The sequence below is a fragment of the Pleurodeles waltl genome, chromosome 8 (assembly GCF_031143425.1).
Source record: "Pleurodeles waltl isolate 20211129_DDA chromosome 8, aPleWal1.hap1.20221129, whole genome shotgun sequence".
Taxonomy (NCBI): Eukaryota; Metazoa; Chordata; class Amphibia; order Caudata; family Salamandridae; genus Pleurodeles; species Pleurodeles waltl.
In genome coordinates this window covers 259,068,339-259,087,723 of record NC_090447.1, presented here as the reverse complement: position 1 = coordinate 259,087,723, position 19,385 = coordinate 259,068,339, and positions in this window count along the sequence as shown.

The window sequence follows — 19,385 nt, the reverse complement described above, 5'->3', positions numbered from 1 at the left end:
TTTAAAAATTGTTGGTCAGTGCACAGATTCTGAGCACATTTCTTCCTTCCATGCCTTACAGGTGGACCGCACCCGACACTGTGGGAGAGATGGCTACATTTGAGGACCCCGACCACTCCAGTAAGTGTTGATATGTCTGTTATGTGTTGTGTTTGCTGGTGATGTGTGATGGACTACTGTGTGTTGAACACATAGCAAGGTGTGATGCGCTGGCCAATCATTTGTCTTGTTCCATGAGTGGGATTACAGTTTCTCACCATTTTTGAGTTGGCCAATGCTTATCCGATTGTATGATCTAGGGATTGTAGGTCATTCCTGTAGGCCCAACAATGAGTACTGGGGTGAGTCATGTGGATAACACTTGTATCAACAAGAGTCGCAGTGGAACTCAGCTCAGATTTAGTCAGCCTGTCAGACCCACATTCTCCCAGATTGGTACTGCAAATCGCTTTCCAACAGACTTCTGCTTCCCTATTCACCAAAGTACTTATTAAACTGTAGGTAGAACTTCCTAGCAGCATGTACTTCCACATGTAGTGCTACAGGTATGTGGAACGGCCTAGGTGTGCATGCTAATCATGATCATGGGTGTTCTTGCAACTCTGTGTCTGGTGTAAGTCATGCCTTACTGGAAGTATATGATGTGGACCAAACTCTGCATTTCCTGACATGTGTGGAGCTATGATTGGTCAAGGGTTTGCAGACTCCTAATTGTTGATAGATCTTACCTGTGGTGTGTGTGTGTAGAGCCAAACACCTGTGGAGTTTTCTATACACTCCTGGGTGTCCATGTTGTTTGGAATTGTTCGTTGTTTCTCCACCCCCCCTCAAACACAGGCATGGGTTTGTGAATAGGGTACCTAGGACTGATGCTAACAGTATGTTACACATACATGTGAATAAGTGACTGTTTGGTCGGAACCTAGTATACACACTCAGGTATGGCACATGGGTACTATACTGGCAAGTCCAGTTACAACTTGCAGACCATGTGGCTTTAGTTTTGTATTCCATACACTGACATCTGTAGCCCCGGCATTGGCGGAGGATGTGCTGCATGATTGTTATCTGATAACTGGCAGAACTCAGATGTCAAGTCAATGCCAGTTGTTACCCATCTCGTAGGTTTTGGATGTGCTATGTGTGATGTGACCTTTGTAGGCTGGCCTCCCATGTACTTCCTCAGGGACATTCAATGATCTGTATGGTGATATGAGCTGTTACAAGTTCAGTAGATATATTGTCTGGTTTACTTCTTGTGCCATTTCAGACAATGCAGTTCCTAATTTAGAATATTTGCATTTGTCTTCACAGCTGCAAACATGACACCCATCCAGGTCCGTGAGTTCCAGAGGTGGGCCATGAGATACCAACATATCCTGCTGGTAGAATCGGGGTTCAGGAGGATGGCCCGTAGATATCGCCATGAACGGGCCTCCGGAGCATGGAGGGCTTTCCCACAGGGTGGCCCTACTTTGCCCACCACAGCCACCACCAGCACCACCACCAGTTCCACCCAAGTGGCACCACCCACAGCAGGGACTGTTGTCCCAACGTCTGCTGTAGTTCCAGGCCCCAGCATTGCAACAGCTTCAGGACAGCCCACAGGCCTTGGCTCTACACGCCCACAAACCTCCTCCGCCGGTACCCAGACTACCCCAGCTCCAACAGTTGACCCTACAGCATTCCAGGCAATGGAACGTAAGATGGACCGTGTGTTGAGGAAGATAAGTAATCTGAGCCGGGATGTTAGCCAAATTAACCGGCGTGTGCGGTCCATAAAGCGGACCCTCCGGAGGGCCAACCTCTAGACTTTGATGACAATGGACATGATTCCCTCCCCTCCCTCCTCTTTCCTTGTTCTCATACTTAGTGGGCTTAGGGGGCTTAGTGTTAGGTTAGCATAGTCTGTTAGTTTAGTTAGTTTTAGTGGGTGGGGTGGGGGGTCCTGATTCTTTCTATTTTTACTTATTAAGTGTGTGGGTGGGTGTTGGACAATGTTGGGGTTCTTGTGTGTTTAATAAAAAAATAAAAAAATATATATATATTTGTTTAGGATAGTATAGTATGTGTTTAGGTTAGTATCTGTTGTCCTCCATGTGTCCCGTCTCATAAGGGGGTTGGAGGGTTGATGTTTAGAACGTTTCGTTACATGTGATAAGTAAGTTTAGATTAGGTTAGTTAGGGACAGTTGTGGGTAATGAGTAGTCAGGGTAGATTAGGGTAGTGCTAGAAATTGGGTTTTTGGTTGGCAGTCAGGTTGCCCTCTGTCCAAGCAAGAACCCTCACTCTAGTCGGGTAAGACACAGACAATCCAAAATTATCCTGTGCCCACCCTCTGGTAGCTTGGCACGAGCAGTCAGGCTTAACTTAGAGGGCAATGTGTAAAGCATTTGTGCAATAAATCATACAATAACATAATATAGCACCACAAAAATACACCACACAATGTTTAGAAAAATATATAATATTTATCAGGATAATTGTAGGTCAAAACGAATAAAGATGCAATGTGAAATTGTAGAGATATCACTGAAAAGTGATATAAAGTGTCTTAAGTCTTTAAAAAGCAAACAAAGTCTCTTTCAAGCACAAAGTACCTGGTTTAAAGTGGAAAATCTCCGCAAAGGGCCGCAGAAGAAGAGATACGTGGAAAAATGGTGTGTGTGTCGATTTCTCCCCTGCACACACGGACTTGCGTCATTATTTTTCACGCGGGGAAGTCGTGCGTCGTTTTCCGGCGCGTGGACAGTCTCTTTCTGTGGGTCGCAGGATTACCAGATGTCCCAGGGTCTGTGCATGGATTCTTCGGCTTGTTTTCCAGCTGCGCGTCGTTCCGGGAGGTTGTGCGTGGAATTCTCGTTCTCACGGCAGGCGTCGCTTCGATTTCCCCTCTGGAAGTCGGGCGGCGTTGTCCTTTCGAGGCCGTGGGTCGAAGTTCCGGTCGCCCCGAAGGTGTCGCGTCGATCAACTTCGGTGTGCGGCGATTTTCACGCCGCGGAGCAAGCTGTGCGTCGCAATTTTCGGTGCACGAAGAGTCCAAATGAAAAAGAGAAGTCTTTTTGGTCCTGAGACTTCAGGGAACAGGAGGCAAGCTCTACCCAAGCCCTTGGAGAGCACTTTTACAGCCAGACAAGTGTTCTGCAAGGCAGCAGGGCAACAGCAAGGCAGCAGTCCTTTGTAGAAAGCAGTCAGGTGAGTCCTTTAGGCAGCCAGGCAGTTCTTCTTGGCAAGATGCAGGTTCTGGTTCAGGTTTCTTCTCCAGCACGTGTGTAATGAGGTAGGGCAGAGGCCCTGTTTTACACTAAATTGTGCCTTTGAAGTGGGGGTGACTTCAAAGAGTGGCTAAGAAATGCACCAGGTCCCCTTTCAGTTCAATCCTGTCTGCCAGGGTCCCAGTAGGGGGTGTGGCAGTCCTTTGTGTGAGGGCAGGCCCTCCACCCTCCCAGCCCAGGAAGACCCATTCAAAATGCAGATGTATGCAAGTGAGGCTGAGTACCCTGTGTTTGGGGTGTGTCTGAGTGAATGCACAAGGAGCTGTCAACTAAACCTAGCCAGATGTGGATTGTAAGGCACAGAAAGATTTAAGTGCAAAGAAATGCTCACTTTCTAAAAGTGGCATTTCTAGAATAGTAATATTAAATATGACTTCACCAGTCAGCAGGATTTTGTATTACCATTCTGGCCATACTAAATATGACCTTCCTGCTCCTTTCAGATCAGCGGCTGCCACTTCAACAATGTATGAGGGCAGCCCCAATGTTAGCCTATGAAGGGAGCAGGCCTCACAGTAGTGTAAAAACGAATGTAGAAGTTTTACACTACCAGGACATATAAACTACACAGGTACATGTCCTGCCTTTTACCAACACAGCACCCTGCTCTAGGGGTTACCTAGGGCACACATTAGGGGTGACTTATATGTAGAAAAAGGGGAGTTTTAGGCTTGGCAAGTACTTTTAAATGCCAAGTCGAAGTGGCAGTGAAACTGCACACACAGTCCTTGCAATGGCAGGCCCGAGACAAGGTTAAGGGGCTACTGAAGTGGGTGGCACAACCAGTGCTGCAGGCCCACTAGTAGCATTTAATCTATTGGCCCTAGGCACATATAGTGCACTCTACTAGGGTCTTACAAGTAAATTAAATAGCCAATCATGGATAAACCAATCAACAGTACAATTTACACAGAGAGCATATGCACTTTAGCACTGGTTAGCAGTGGTAAAGTGCCCAGAGTTCAAAAGCCAACAACAACAGGTCAGAAAAAAATAGGAGGAAGGAGGCAAAAGGTTTGGGGATGACCCTGTCAAAAAAGCCAGGTCCAACATGACCCCCCACCAGCCTAAAGCCAGGGGAGAACAATCACTATCCTGATGTACTTCCCTGTTTGAGCCGACAGAACAAGGACCCAGGCCCACAACAGCAGGGGCATGCTCCAGTTCTTCACCTTCCTGACGCCAATTGGATCCCTCCGTCCATACTCTCAGGGCCCACTAAGTCAACCCATGGGGAACCTTTCTCCTTAACTGCGGATACCATCTGTGCAGCACCTAACCTTACTTTGCTCACAGACGTATCCCAGGAGCAGGATAGTACCACCAGGACCAACACAGTGGTGTTGCCCGCTCTACCCCCTGGGTGTGACACTTGTCCCCTCCCCAGGGGTAACTCTGTCCACCAGCACAGGAAGTCACAGTGGTTACTGACAGCTGTCAGGGATGAGAGCCAGGCCCCAGGCCTCTCAAAGCTCTCCAACCACTGTGGCTGTGGAGAGTGGGGGGCGGTAGCCCCAGGTGCTAGACACCCTTTAACCACTCTCCCTTCTACCAGGTCAGGGATGACAGCCTGAACCTGGTCCTCCACTCTGGGGCTCTGTACCCTCCCTCCTAGAGCGGTACCCCCAGAGTCCAACATGGTCAGGGTGCTTATAGAAGCTGCCCTGTACCATTTCTCCACCAGTGCAGGGCTGTTAACCTGCAACTGGCCCTTCAACCTGGGGTCTGTACCTTCAGGTTGGACTAGGGCCCGGGGTGAGGCTTCCCTCCCGCTGCCCTCCCTTCTGGGGTCCAGCACCCTCCAACTAGGAGTGGCCTCCTCAGAAGACAACATGGTAGGGGCACTTTTATCAGTAGACCCTCCCCCCAGGTCCGGGGGACACCCTGAACCTGGTCTGCCAGCCCAGGGTCTGTACCCTCAGACTGGATCACTGCCTGGCAAACCAGGACTATCGGGGGGGCACGCCTAACCCCCACCAGGTCAGAGTTTAACCTCTGAACCTGCCCATCCAACTCAGAGTCACCACCCTGTGGTTGAACAATTGCCTGGCACGCCAGGACTTCCTGGGGGGCACACTGACCCCCCCCACCAGGTCAGAGTTTAACCTCTGAACCTGGTCATCCAACCCAGAGTCACCACCCTGAGGTTGAACAATTGCCTGGCACGCCAGGACTTCCTGGGGGGCACACTTACCCCCCACCAGGTCAGGGTTTAACCTCTGAACCTGGCCATCCAACCCAGAGTCACCACCCTGAGGTTGAACAATTACCTGGCACACCAGGACTTTCTGGGGGGCACACCTACCAGCCACCAGGTCAGAGTTTAACCTCTGAACCTGGTTATCCAACCCAGAGTCACCACCCTGAGGTTGAACCATTGCCTGGCATGCCAGGACTTCCTGGGGGGCACACTCACCCCCCACAAGGGACACATTGTCCCCAAGGGCCTCACAAGAGTCTGGTTGGCGCAGGTCTCCTGACCTCTGCCCATCCGGCAGAGTCTGGATCTCCCCCAAACCAGAAACGGTTTCACCTGGGTCATTCCTGGGGGGCTCTGCTCTCAGAGCTGACCCCTGACTCTCCAGGACCTCCACTGGGCTCCACAACCCCCTCTCAACCCTCTGTCTGGACTTCTGCACCCCCTCACTAGGAGTGGTACTGCCAGACACCAGAACTGTTGGGATTCTGGTTACAGTCACCCCCCCAAGTGAGCATATGCACTTTAGCACTGGTTAGCAGTGGTAAAGTGCCCAGAGTTCAAAAGCCAACAACAACAGGTCAGAAAAATAGGAGGAAGGAGGCAAAAAGTTTGGGGATGACCCTGTCAAAAAAGCCAGGTCCAACAGGTAGGTAAGTCTTTTCCCTCAGTTTCCTCTTCTGTGATTACCATTTAATAAATATATAGTGAACCCTTTACAGTATGCGTTAAATGCTACGTGATCATTGCCTTGGCATTAGTGTACATTAATTTTGTTCTATTACATTTGTGTCCTATGCTACGAACAAATACCAACTGATCTGTAAGATTGGCAGCTACCCCAGAGCTACCTTGCAAAGATTCCTCCATTGGTTGCAACCACCAATCACAGTTAATATGGATCCCAATGTGTTTTTGTTGGTAAGTATGTTTTGTAAGTCACAAACGGTGCTTCCAGACTTGGTATTGGGGGAACAGTTTTAGGTCTGACTGCAGTGTGATGTTCAAGGACACCCTTATAAGATGAGTTGTCATAAGCACTCTTGTAGTATTGTCTTCATGACTCACATAGATCATTTGTGACACTGTTCTGCATGACTACCTATTTGGATGTAAACTCAGACACCTTCATTCATGCAGTTTTTGGAGTGTTTGCTTAGATTTGTGTGCACTGTTATATGTGTTAGTATTGCATGGTGACAACATTTTGCTGCCACTATTGTATGACTTAGATTTCCCTTGAGGAAGCATTATTCTGCACAACACAGCATGATGGTGTATGGTTTCTCACTTCGTGCCATATGTATGAACACTTCTTCCCATAGACACAGAATGGGTAAAAACCTTTGCTACATCTGGCCCTTCATCAGATATTACCCTCAGGAAGGGCAGAGTATGATGCAATCCTGCCCACTGTGCAGATTTATATGACTACATAATTTCAGGACAGTTGTATTGACAAGCTACGTTATTTGACAGTAGGCACATTTCAGTTATCTACTGCACAGTTGATGTGTCACATTACCCAGAGACAGATTTGTTGTGTAAGTGCTATTTATTGAAAAGTTCTGTAGTGCTATATGTACATTGTCCATGATTGTGAGTCCATTATAGTGACATCTTACATTGTGATCCTACACAAGGGGTTAAGGAAATGCTTTTGACATGCTGGGGTGATGTTTCAGACAGTGCAGAGGGACAGAATTTGCCAATGAGTAAGAGAGACACAAGCACTGGGCAGGCTGACAAGATATACAGTGGTTAGCAGAACAGTCATTGAGTAGAGTTGTTGTAAAACTGGCATGTTACAAAACGCAGGACCTTGGTAATAGTTGGCCATGTGGCAGGGACTAGTGCTTCCGGGTACTTTTCTGTGTGAATGTGATCTGTTCCATGTCTTCTTCTTCTGATGTATGTGTTGCCTCCTCTGTCCTTGGTGGTGGTGGTTGTGAAGGGGCAACACACACCTCAGTGTTAGAAGACGTGGAGTCAGACATCCCGGTCACTGCTACCTGTGAAGGTCTTCAGGGCAGTACTGCAGCAAGGAGGATCTTCTGATTCTTAAGAATAGCAGCCACATCACGATGGTAGGCAGCCAGGTCGGCCCTGAGGGGGTCATGATTGCATTTGTGCATGCAGTGGAAGGTTTGGGGTGCAAGGTGTTGTGGCAACTCTCTTACTGCAGTGGTGAATTCCTTGACAGTTTCTTGTAATCCTTGCAGGATGGATGTTAGCGCCTGCATGGCTGCTGCCTGATCTGCAGATGACATCATGCACGAACGCACCCCCTCTAGGCTGGCTGCCATAGTTTGCATCCCCACCCGCACCTCATTGGCCAGCTCCCGCTGTACCCCAACTACAGTTCTCTCAAAGCTGGTGCCTGTGTCGTCTGAGTCCTCAGCTGTATTGGAGCTGGCAGGTCTTACAATTGGGGTGGTGGGTGGGTCCTCTGTGATGGCTGCTTGTTCTGTGCTCCTCCTTGTGACTGAAGGTGGGGTCTGGAGGGTTCCAAGGACCTCTTGGATGGTCTGCTGGGGAATGTTTGTCAGCTCGTCATCCATGTTATCAGGGTATTCTGGGACAGGCATATCCACAGGAGATCCATCTTCCTCTGCAATGAAATGGGGTACAATTAGTGTGTGTGTGTTGTGGAATTAGTGATGTGACATGCCTGCCTTGTGATGAGTTCACATTGTGATCTTGTTTCATGCTTCTTGCTCCAGTCTTTCAGATGGGCATTCTCCCAGGCCTATGGCCCACCTGCATGTCACATATATTGTGGTAAGTTATTAGACTTGTCGGCATCATCTCCTCTAGGTGTTTGTTCTGGCCAAATAGTGAATTGCCACCTTCTAGTCCTACTCAACCCCCGTCTACATCCATTCTCATAGTGAGGCCTTTCACTGGCTGTGGGTGCTCTGATGGCACTGGCAGCACACTTGACAATCTGGACCTGCCCCAGTCTCTGATCTTTCACATCCACTTTAATGTAGTTGACATGTAGCGTATCCTATGCATAGCATTGTTATGGCACAATATGGATGTTGGCATTGGTAATGTGTACAGCTGATGTTGGGAATGTGTGGTACATTGGATTGCCCTGATAATCGTAGCAGTGTCCTATTTCCTCCTCTGACTGTGCAGGTGTATTTCAGTGACCAGTTACATGTGTCCTCCCCCTCAATGCTGTTGTCTGAGCAGTATGACATTTGGGATGTTACATCGTGACCAAGGCACAGGATGGACCCTGACATATGCAGCATGGGTATGTCCTCAGTGCTGTGTAGCTCCTACTGTTGATGACATTGGCTGATGTTTGCGACAACTATGGGCATTGACATTTGACAGGACTGGGGCCTTTGTCTTGTTTCAGGGGATTATTGGAGTTGTCATCATCAACCCTCAGATTTTGCTGTGTATGATCCATGGGAAAGTTACTGCCATTGCCTACTTGAGCTGCACACAGAGCGGAGGTGGTAGTGGCTACTGTTGTCAGTGTTACATTCCAGTTGGCGCTATGGCTAGAGGTTGTTAATTGGGTCCTGTTTAATGTAGGGGGTATAGTGGCTGACGTGTGCCAGGATGTCAGTTTGACGTTGTGCCCTTCCCTCCTGGCGTGGCTTTACCTTTGCTCCATCGTTGGCATGGCAGCATGCCCCCATTGCACTGTTGTTGGTGTAGTGTAATGGTGTGCCCCAGCTTCTGTCTGTGCAGGCCATGCCCCCATGCCATACCCCTTTACCCATGCCACTCCATGTATATGATGATTTCCATGCATTTTGTGGTCAGTACCCCCCCCTGCTTACGGTTAACATTAGTGCATTATAATTTCCCATGCGACTTACCCTGCATGTGCGTTGTCTCCTAGTAGTCTGCGCTGTCCTGTCCTTGAATCCCTGTGACGATCTCCTCAGGGATGACGGCTGCGACCATCTCCTCCATGTGGTCCAGGGCCTCCTGTTGTGCTAGACTCCCACCTCCAGTCTGCAGTGCTGCCTTCCTGTTCCTGGTCATCTTTTCCTTGGTCTTGCGCTTGCAGTCATGCCAGCGTTTCTTGCACTCGATGACTGTTCTGCGTACTTCTGCTACACTGTTAATCTTGTCAACAATTTGTTGCCATATAGCCTCTCTCCTACTGATTGGCAACTTTGAGGTGACAACAGTTGGTGCTGGTGTTCCGTCACCTCTTTAAACAGAATTTCCTGTTCCTCTGCACTAAAGCGACACTTTCTTTTCTTCTTAAAAGTGTCCTGGTTCTTGTGTGGGTCCTCCTGGCTGGTTCCTGGTCTGTTGTCATCTTCCTGGGGTCTGTTGAGGCTTCTGGGATCCATTTTGGCTCTCCTCTGCTGAAATGGCTGTGTTCGCAGGGAATTTTGACGCTATTGCGTCAAAAAACACTGCATATCCGGTTTGCGGGGTCGTAAATTGACCCACCATCATTTCTGCCGCGTTAACGTCGTTTTGCTTTACGACTTGACATTGCAGTGTGCGTCAAAGAAAATGACTCACACCTGTGGTTTGTGCCGCCATGCGTGAAAGTATAAATTTGACGCCCGTACGGCGCACTAAAATTGCATTAACCGGCGGTATTATTTTCGACACAAAACTGCGACGCCGCAGTTTTGCATCAAAAAGTATAAATATGGCCCTGGGTTTGGAAGGTATTGCTGCTGAGCCCAGGACCAAAAATGCAGGTGCCCCCGCAAAAAGAGGTAGTTTTGTATTTGATCATTTTGATGTGTCCAGATAGTGTTTTGGGGCATTTCTTTTCGCGGGCACTAGGCCTACCCACACAAGTGAAGTACCATTTTTATCGGGAGACTGTAAGACAGAGTGTAAAAAGGACATCTATTTGAGAAATGCCCTTTAAATCACATGCTAGTATGGGCACCCTGGAATTCAGAGATGTGTAAATAACTACTACTTTTCAACACCTTATCTTATGCCCATTTTGAAAATACAAAGGGTTTCTTGATACCTATTTTTAACTTTTTATATTTCAGCAAATGAATTGCTGTATACCCGGTATAGAATTAAAACCCATTGCAAGGTACAGCTCATTTATTGGCTCTGGGTACCTAGGGTTCTTGATGAACCTACAAGCCCTATATATCCCCGCAACCTGAAGAGTTCAGCAGACGTAACAGTACATTGCTTTAAAAAATCTGACATTGCAGGAAAAAGTTACAGAGTAAAACGTGGGGAAAAATGGCTGTTTTTTTCACCTCAATTTCAATATTTTTTTATTTCAGCCGTTATTTTCTGTAGGAAAACCTTGTAGGATATACACAAATCACCCCTTGATGAATTCAGAATTTTGTCTACTTTTCAGAAATGTTTAGCTGTCTGGGATCCAGCATTGGTTTCACACCAATTTCTGTCACTAACTGGAAGGAGGCTGAAAGCACACAAAATAGTAAAAATGGGGTATGTCCCAGTAAAATGCCAAAATTGTGTTGAAAAATTGGGTTTTCTGATTCAAGTCTGCCTGTTCCTGGAAGCTGGGAAGATGGTGATTTCAGCACCACAAACCTTTGGTGATGCCATTTTCAGGGAAAAAAACACAAGCCTTCTTCTGGAGCCCTTTTTTCCCATTTTAAAAAACAAAACAAAATATTCGCTGTATTTTGGTTAATTGGTTGGTCTCCTTCAGGGGAACCCACGAAGTCGGGGTGCCTCTAGAATTCCTATGATGTAGGAAAAAAAGGACACAAATTTGGCGTGGGTAGCTTATGCAGACAAAAAGTTATGAGGGACTAAGAGCGAACTGCCCCACATAGCCAAAAAAGGGCTTGGGACCTGAGGGGGAAAAGGCCTGGCAGCGAAGGAGTTAAGGCCTGCAATTAAGAAGGCTAATACATAATGCATTTCATATTAATAACTATTAGTAAATATACTTTGTGAATATTGATGGCCACTCATCGTTATCACATTTTCGAATGCGTGCATTGTTTTTCTATGTTATCATATTTCCAACACAAATCCTTTACTCAGAATACATGAACACTCATTAATAATTTTTATTAAAACACCTGCGCTAGCACAGCTTACAGGATTAAAACTCACTCAGACACCCAGCCAGGGGTCCCCTTATGGATAGCCAGACACTCATGGAGAGAATGTCACACTTGTATGCTTGGTGTCCAACAAATGTCTATGTACTCATTCCGTCAGTAGATAACCAGGATGAACTCTATGGGGGACCCTTGAAAGCTGGTACCCATTTTGTCCATAACAATGCATTGAATAGCCACACCTAAAATACCAATAGACGCACTATATGAGTCTCATTACCATATACCAGTGAAACATAATACATGGAGTCTGTCAAACCTTTAATGTCAAAACTCAAATCAGGGAAGCAACTCCTCCTCACTGGTGAGTCTAGATGGTGAAACGAACGAATATAAAGACCTGGAAGACGTAGAAAAATTGGTGGATTCAATCGCACACTCAGCCATTCCCAGCATGAAGATACGTGAAGAACGACAGAACCCACAAGAGGCAGGAATGCTGAGGGAAGAACACAACACATCATTGGAAACACCACTGAGATGGACTCCTCAAGAGAAACATAGACAGGATAAATGTCTAGGACCAAGAGACAAGTCAAGATCTCCCCTTAAAGGCTGATATGTAAATGACATTGTAAGCTCTAAAAGCTTGATAAAGATAGAGAAATAATGGTAAGGAGAGCAACAGAAGGACACTAGCATACAGCCTTTATGAAGACATTGATAAGTTTGCACTTACTTGAGATTGAAGAAACCCTGGTAATATCATCAGTAACAGAGACTATGCTGCAGCCCGGCACGTAGTAGGACATTGCTGCAAAAAGAACCACGGTGAGACGGGGGAGATGAGAGACACTTCATTATAGACTCTCCGCTTAGGTTGTTGAGTTACTGATACTTCTAAAACGGACTGCTGGCAGAAAAATGTATGAATATTAATGATTCTTATCACACTGTAATGTAGAATGCTTAAGTTGGTATATGAGATTGTATAGTATAAGGTTCACTGTGATCCCTAAATGAATTGAATAGATTATCCACATTACTCTTCCTAGATGTAAGTAGAAAACCTGTTTTAACGTGTTAATCGATGGGAGTCCAGATAGACATAGGGATTTTACAGAGTCTTGCATGAACTGAGGACTAGATACTTCTCTGTTTACAATTGATAGGCTATGTTTTGCCAGCCCTTGATAGGATGGTTACCCAACTCCCCCTGATAGCCTATGGGCACTACCCTTACTTGAATAATCAGCACCCAATGCATTCTGCACAACAATTCCAACACATAGCCATGTCAAAACACGTTCAACACCAAACCAAGTCAGGAGTCTTGCTGACACCGACTGCATCCCCATAGAGTCATTTCATATCAACGGACTGACACACTATATATAAAGTAAAAAGGACTAGCATTCCTGGGATCTAATGAATGATTCGTGTTTGACGATACATAGAAGACCAGATGGCAGTGAGGTATTACTATTGTATACCTCAGTGTGAATTGTTTACCTCTCTGTTATAGGCTACTCCTGTACATGACCTCACACAATGTGATAATAAAGACCAGATAATATGATACAGTTCACAGTGTGTGAGCCTTTATCTATTACTGTATTTTGATTTTCTGTTCCCGTACATGTGTAGTGGCATGGTAATACTTGGTAATGCTTTGGGATTGCTGTCAATAAAATCCCCCCACCGACCGTCCACACACGCGCCCCTAGCCTGTTGACACATCAATTAACATCATCGCTAGCCTGTGCCTATGAAGGATACAGATCTGCCCCAAGCACTTCCCCGTTCAAGTATTACACAAGATGGGGGTCTGGAAAGACAAAACCAAGACTGTACTAACTTAATCATACCAGATATGTCTTTTTGTGAGCAATAGAGGCATTCATCTGTGCGGTCACGTGTCCTACTCAATTAATAGCAGACATCTCTGGAGTATGAAAGGTTTTCATGAATGGCGAATTCTAGTGAAGTAAAATCATGTGTGGCAAGAACTGCCAACTATTAAGGTACAGTAACTATTAATGGGATGAGCGCATACCTCACCACGGGAGTTTACAAATACAACTGCTGCCTCCTTTGCTTTTTCAGTAAATAACCTTCGACCCTTGCTAGAGAAAATAAACAGACTCGTGTGTGTAACTGGATACGTGATTTCCGTGCTTCTATTTGTTTCAGTTTTCGGATGTATATTGTCTCTCAAAGAAATCATATTGTGTCCTCTCATTTGTGTGCACAGGGCACTGGGGGCGGTTGACATGCATTTTGTGAACGATGCCCATGGTTGAATATATTGTTTTACATCCAGAGGTCGAGATCAGTGAAGCAGCAGGGTTAGATGCATCTTGATAGTACTGAGCTGTGGGGACCCTTGACAACAGTTTAGAGATTTTTGTTCTGTTTTGAAAAGAGAATATAATGTTGAATTCAGGTCAGGAGTTTGCTGTCTGAACCTCGACGTAAACTAGGTCAGCGCGCGATTGTCAGAGGAAGCCTGAACTAGGTCACAAGGATTTTGAATCGGTAACATTGTGGAGATTCTGTTGTCACGTGCTTGACACGGTTCAGAAAATTCATGAGGTAAAATGATTGCGTATTTCGTTAAAAATGCAGAACACTTACTGACCCTTTATTGCTACTTTCACATAATGCACTCATACATCTAATGCGGATGTACTACAATTGTGAACGTGTACCACCTTATCTTTTTCAAATAAGTGCCTTCTTAAAGAATTACATGTATTATGACTCCATACACAAATCACAAATTTATAAAATTGTGTAAGGTCATATGTGAGGACATTGGTATCATGGAAAGGCCAGTACTGCATTGTGTTTCCTTCTCTTCAAGTACTGGTTCAGAACAAAGAAGCACAGAATGATAGGGCATGAATTACGTTTTTAAAGATGCTTTCGCTCTCAAATATTGAGCACAAGAAATCACTGTGCTTGCATCCCTTCAGTCAGTCGGCCTCTATGATCTATGCAGCCCACAGGAAATATTAGCAGGTCTGGCTTGAGATAGCTTTGGCTGTGTGACAAGGACTTATGCATTGAATCCTGAGGAAGAAGCAAATAGGTCAGTCTCCTCAGCCACTGGTAGTTGTGAGTGTGATTAATATATTGATCATCCCACAGTCACATATAGAGCTGTTCGCCGTTACTGTTTTTGGTAGGGCAGTTGTAGGAGTTCACACAATGTGAGGCGAGCTCCACACGGCAAAGGATTCGGTCTCCAGTGACATTGTCACAGCTCCTGCACCCTGGCCCTGTTGTGCTCCATGTGTGGGTGGGCAAGCACAAGAAACATCTAGCCGCACGACTGGTAAGTTCACAACACAAAAGAGCTCAGTAAATTTTTGTGGGACCTTATCTCTCCACATACCTAACAGAGCTACCGCCCCATTGCGATCAATATGCACATCTTACATTGTGGAAATCTGAGCCACCACCTGGTTCCAAAATGGCCTAATCTGGGGCAATCCCCATTGAGTATGTGAAATAGAACCGAGTTGCATACATCATCTTAAACGTTTTCTGTCCAATAACTGCTAAGTTGTCCATGCTTATAATAGATTTAGTGTAAAACGTTTCAGATGCACTAAGCTAAACTTTTAGTATGTGCCTCATGCCACTTGGTCTCCCCCAAATTATCCATGTCAGCTCCCATCGTATCTTCATGTTGTTCATCACAGCAGGTGGGTTATTCACAATTTTTTTACATCTCCGATGTATCCCACTACCGTGATGAGACCGACAGCGTCCTATATTCCAGGATTAGCTCTTTTGTTATCTGAAGAATTAATCCAGCATGTTTCAAGCTCATTTTATACTTATATCTAGGACCGTGATCCAGAATTGTGGCTATCTTTGCCAACCGGCCATCCTTGAAGCGTCTCTCACCTTCCTCTCCAGTTTTTGGAAATAGTTCTCAGGGACTGCAAACAAAGTGCTCTGAAGAATATATAAAAATCGAGAAAGACCAATTGTTTTATAATGTGGAGCTCTTTAGCGGGAAGAGGAATACTTTCCAGTGCATTTAATTCACTTTGAACCTTGTTAGAGCCACTAATAATTTCTTGTTCTTTAATGTATCTTTATCTTTAGCGATATAAATGTACCAATATTCAAACCTCTAACAAGAGATCTGTAATGGGCAGATCATGCCCAGAGGGTAAGTCCACCCCATTAGGTGAAAATGTCAATTTGCCCCAATTGATCCTGAGCCTAGAGTATCTGGCAAATATCTCAATCTATTGCAGGCGTCTAGATATAGTAAAGGCAGGGACTGCAATACAAAGATGAAGGTGATCGGTCCTTTCTTTCTAGCTGTTGCAGCACCTAAGCACCCTTATCAGGGCATTGTCTCCCCCTGCAAACCAACGGTTTCAACAAGGGTGAAAAGAAGCCTGTAGAGGCATCCTTCACTTATACACCCATCCACAGCAAATGAGGTTGATGAAAAATCATCAACTTGTACCCTAGCAATATGGCAAATGCATAGAAAAAAACAACTCACCAAAACCCATTTTCTGCAAAGTTGCCACCATAGAAGGTGATTTAACTGAGTTAAAGACCTTGTTCAATATCCAGTAAGAGTATCACTGTGGGCTTACCTATATACATATGTATATGCAAGCAGTCGTGCCTTGTAGATCCACAGGGAATAAATACTGTTAGATTTGGATGGATATGGCATTTCACTGCTGTATGTAAATGATGGGTTATAATTTTGCCAATTATCTTCGTCTCCATATTCATCAGGGAAATTGGCTTATGAAAGGGTTACTTCTGAGGAAGTTTACAAGGCTTATAAATGAATGCAGTAATAGCAATAAACAGACGAACCAGAAGACAGTCCTCACCCCATTGAACTTCAAGAAGGTGATCATCAATTTAATCAAGGATGCTTTGAAAACCTTTGGAGGCATACCATTGAGACATGAGAGTCTATTCACTTTCAACTGAGACTGTCTCGAAAATGTCCTCCAACATAAGATGCTCATCAAGCAGACATTGTACTCAGGGGTTCATTTCTGGGACTAGGATATCCTTAAAAACCCTCCATGTCATCCTTGATCCCTTCCTTCGAGAAAAAATAGGCACATGCTCTGGGCTCTTCTATTTGCTCTTTACTCATATTGAGATCCACATCTTTCTTCCTGTTGTTGTTTTACCCTTACCCCCCACCCCCCCACCCCCCCCAATTACTGGGTCATATCCAATAGATTTCCTAAGCCACAAACAAAAACTATTACCTTAAAAAACTGATATGTGTTTCTGACTCTTCTATTTAGTTATGGTCTAGCAAGTGGAAGAGTGTGGTGTTCAGGACTGGCCTACTTGAAGAGATTGGATCAGGCCACCTTTTATGGGACGGGTGGGCTGCTAGAAGAACACAGAGATAAAGAGAGCACTAGAAGAAAGAGCAAAGAAACACATGCAAGTGATGCCAAATATGCCAGGGTTGTCCTTCTGGAGGTGTGTCCTTAAAAGAGGGAGAGAAGACAGGGCATAGGGAGTCAGAAAATGTGGTTGAGGCTTGAGGAAAGTCTGCAGGAGCGCCTGAAGGGGATATTAGTCCCAGACAAAGTCCTGGGGGTGGATGGGGCAACACTTTGAGCAGGATACCTGGCCAAGGAGAGAAGCAGACAAAAATGGAAGGAATGCAGAACTCACTAGATAGAAGAACTGCCTCTTAGAGAGAGATGTGCCGTCTCCTTGCATCACAGTATGGGTAAGTGGGATTACCCCAAAGGTTCTTCAATATTTTTCAACCAGTTGCTATGCATGGCACCGTTCAAAAAGTGGGAGAAGGACAGAGGCACTTCAGATGGTTATAGATCAGGAGACTTAAGTGGCCAGTCAGGATAGTGAATACTTACAAGGTGCTGTAAAAGATTAAGCCACCCTCATTGCCAGTAACCAACAAATTCAAGACACTACCATCTTGTTGTTGACTGATGTGATTGTAAATACCAGAATTCTCCCTAATGTCCCCAGTCCTTCAGAGATACCAAACTGGGGAAGACACAGATTACTTTTTGTGAACCTTCAACAGGTGGCTACGCATGCTGCTTGATCACCTGAACATTTGAGACATTATCTAGCTGCCTTGTTATCAGGAGTTGTACAGTAAGCATTTCAGGTAGTAATCAACTTAACCAGTCCATACCCTGGAATAAAAAACAATCCTAGAAAGACTGGGATAAGGTGCTGACTTCTGTTCACCAACATTGTCATTGAAATGATTCATTTATATTCACAATAGAACACTCCATTTCATGAAGATGATCCTCCACATATTGTGCTTCTATTTTCTTGATGGCTTCCATCATGCCAGAAACCTCCGCAATCCTGGCATCCATCTTCCCCACCACTTTAGAAATATCCTGCCCCTCAGCACAGCTTTATATGCTTCCCTGAACATCAAGATCACTGTAACCGATCCCAAATATTTATTACAAAATTGGTCACTCTTCTGCATCGAATGGTTCATAACATGCCATGAATGTTAAGGCTTTTAGAACACATTCCACCCTGATGGCCAGCTGCAAAGAGATGTCCCACAGCTTTGGTACTTTGTCCTTCCAAACTTTCAATCCCATCTTGTTTGACTTTTTACTCTTTTCAGAGAATGTGTTGAAGTTGGCATGCAGATGATTCACTTCATTGTAATCCTTAAGTCCTTCAAAAGTATTGAAAGGTGAACATTTCTTTACATGAAACTACCTGAAATGTACCTCCTGAGGTTCTTCCACCCATCCATTGCAATTGTACATGAGGGTCTACTGCTTCCATTTGAGTTGGGACACCTTTTGATCCTCTGTAGTGGCATGTCACAATATGCAGATTTAAAGAGTGCACTATCACCGAGAGGGTATCCTGGCTCTGAGCAGGTGTGAGCCTATCCACTCCTAGGGTCTACTCAAAAAAGCCAGGTCTACAACTTCTTGCAGAATTCAAGAAGTGAGGAGGGTCTTATGTCTAGCGGCAGGTCATTCCATGCTTTAGGAGCAATGTAGGAGGCTCGACTGCCAGAGCTGGCTTCAGTATGTGAGGAGAAATGAGTGCAAGTAGGAGTCCAGACAATAGGAGGTGTCTAGAAGGTTTGTGAAAGGAGATGCAATTGTTGAGGTATGGTGGACCAGTGTTATATACTGCCTTGAAAGTGTGGGTTAGGAGTTTGAATTGTGCTCTTTTATGAACTGGAAGCTAGTGGAGCTCATTCAGGTGTGATGTGATGTAAGTGTAGTGTGGGAGGTTAAGGAATACCTACATCTGCTCCTAAAAATAGGAAGAAAGCAGACTCTATGAGGAATCCTTAAGTTTTGGAGAGAAAAGGAGGTCATCACTCCAATTAACTTTATTTATGCGCTCTTCTTAAGAAAAATCAAGTGTGTGGATATTCCTTGGGATGGTCTCTCCTTGTGCTATTTGTTATACGAGTGCCATTATATAATTGGGGTTTCATTACATTTTGCTATGTGTCATTTATACTGACACCAACATGTGACTAATTTAACGTTAAGGTGTATCTATTTCAATGATACGTCAGTTTCAATTTCTCCTGCACAGTAACATAATAAAGATTGTATTGACGCTAAGGAAAAGTAGACAGTAGGTGTATTATAGTTAACTAAAGCTTAGGACTCCTTTAAGAAAAGTTCTCATTCTTGCTGAATACGAGTTTATTTTCTGAGTTTAACTATGGGTCTGTTCAACCTTGAAGCGGCCTGAAAATAAAGACTATATCATAGGATCATCCACAAAATGGAGTACACCAGTATTTTAGAAGTGCCTTTCATAACATATTTCTGGGTAGAAATTAAATTCTGTAGTATAAGTCAAGAACACTGTATACCTGTCAGGGCTTTGTACATC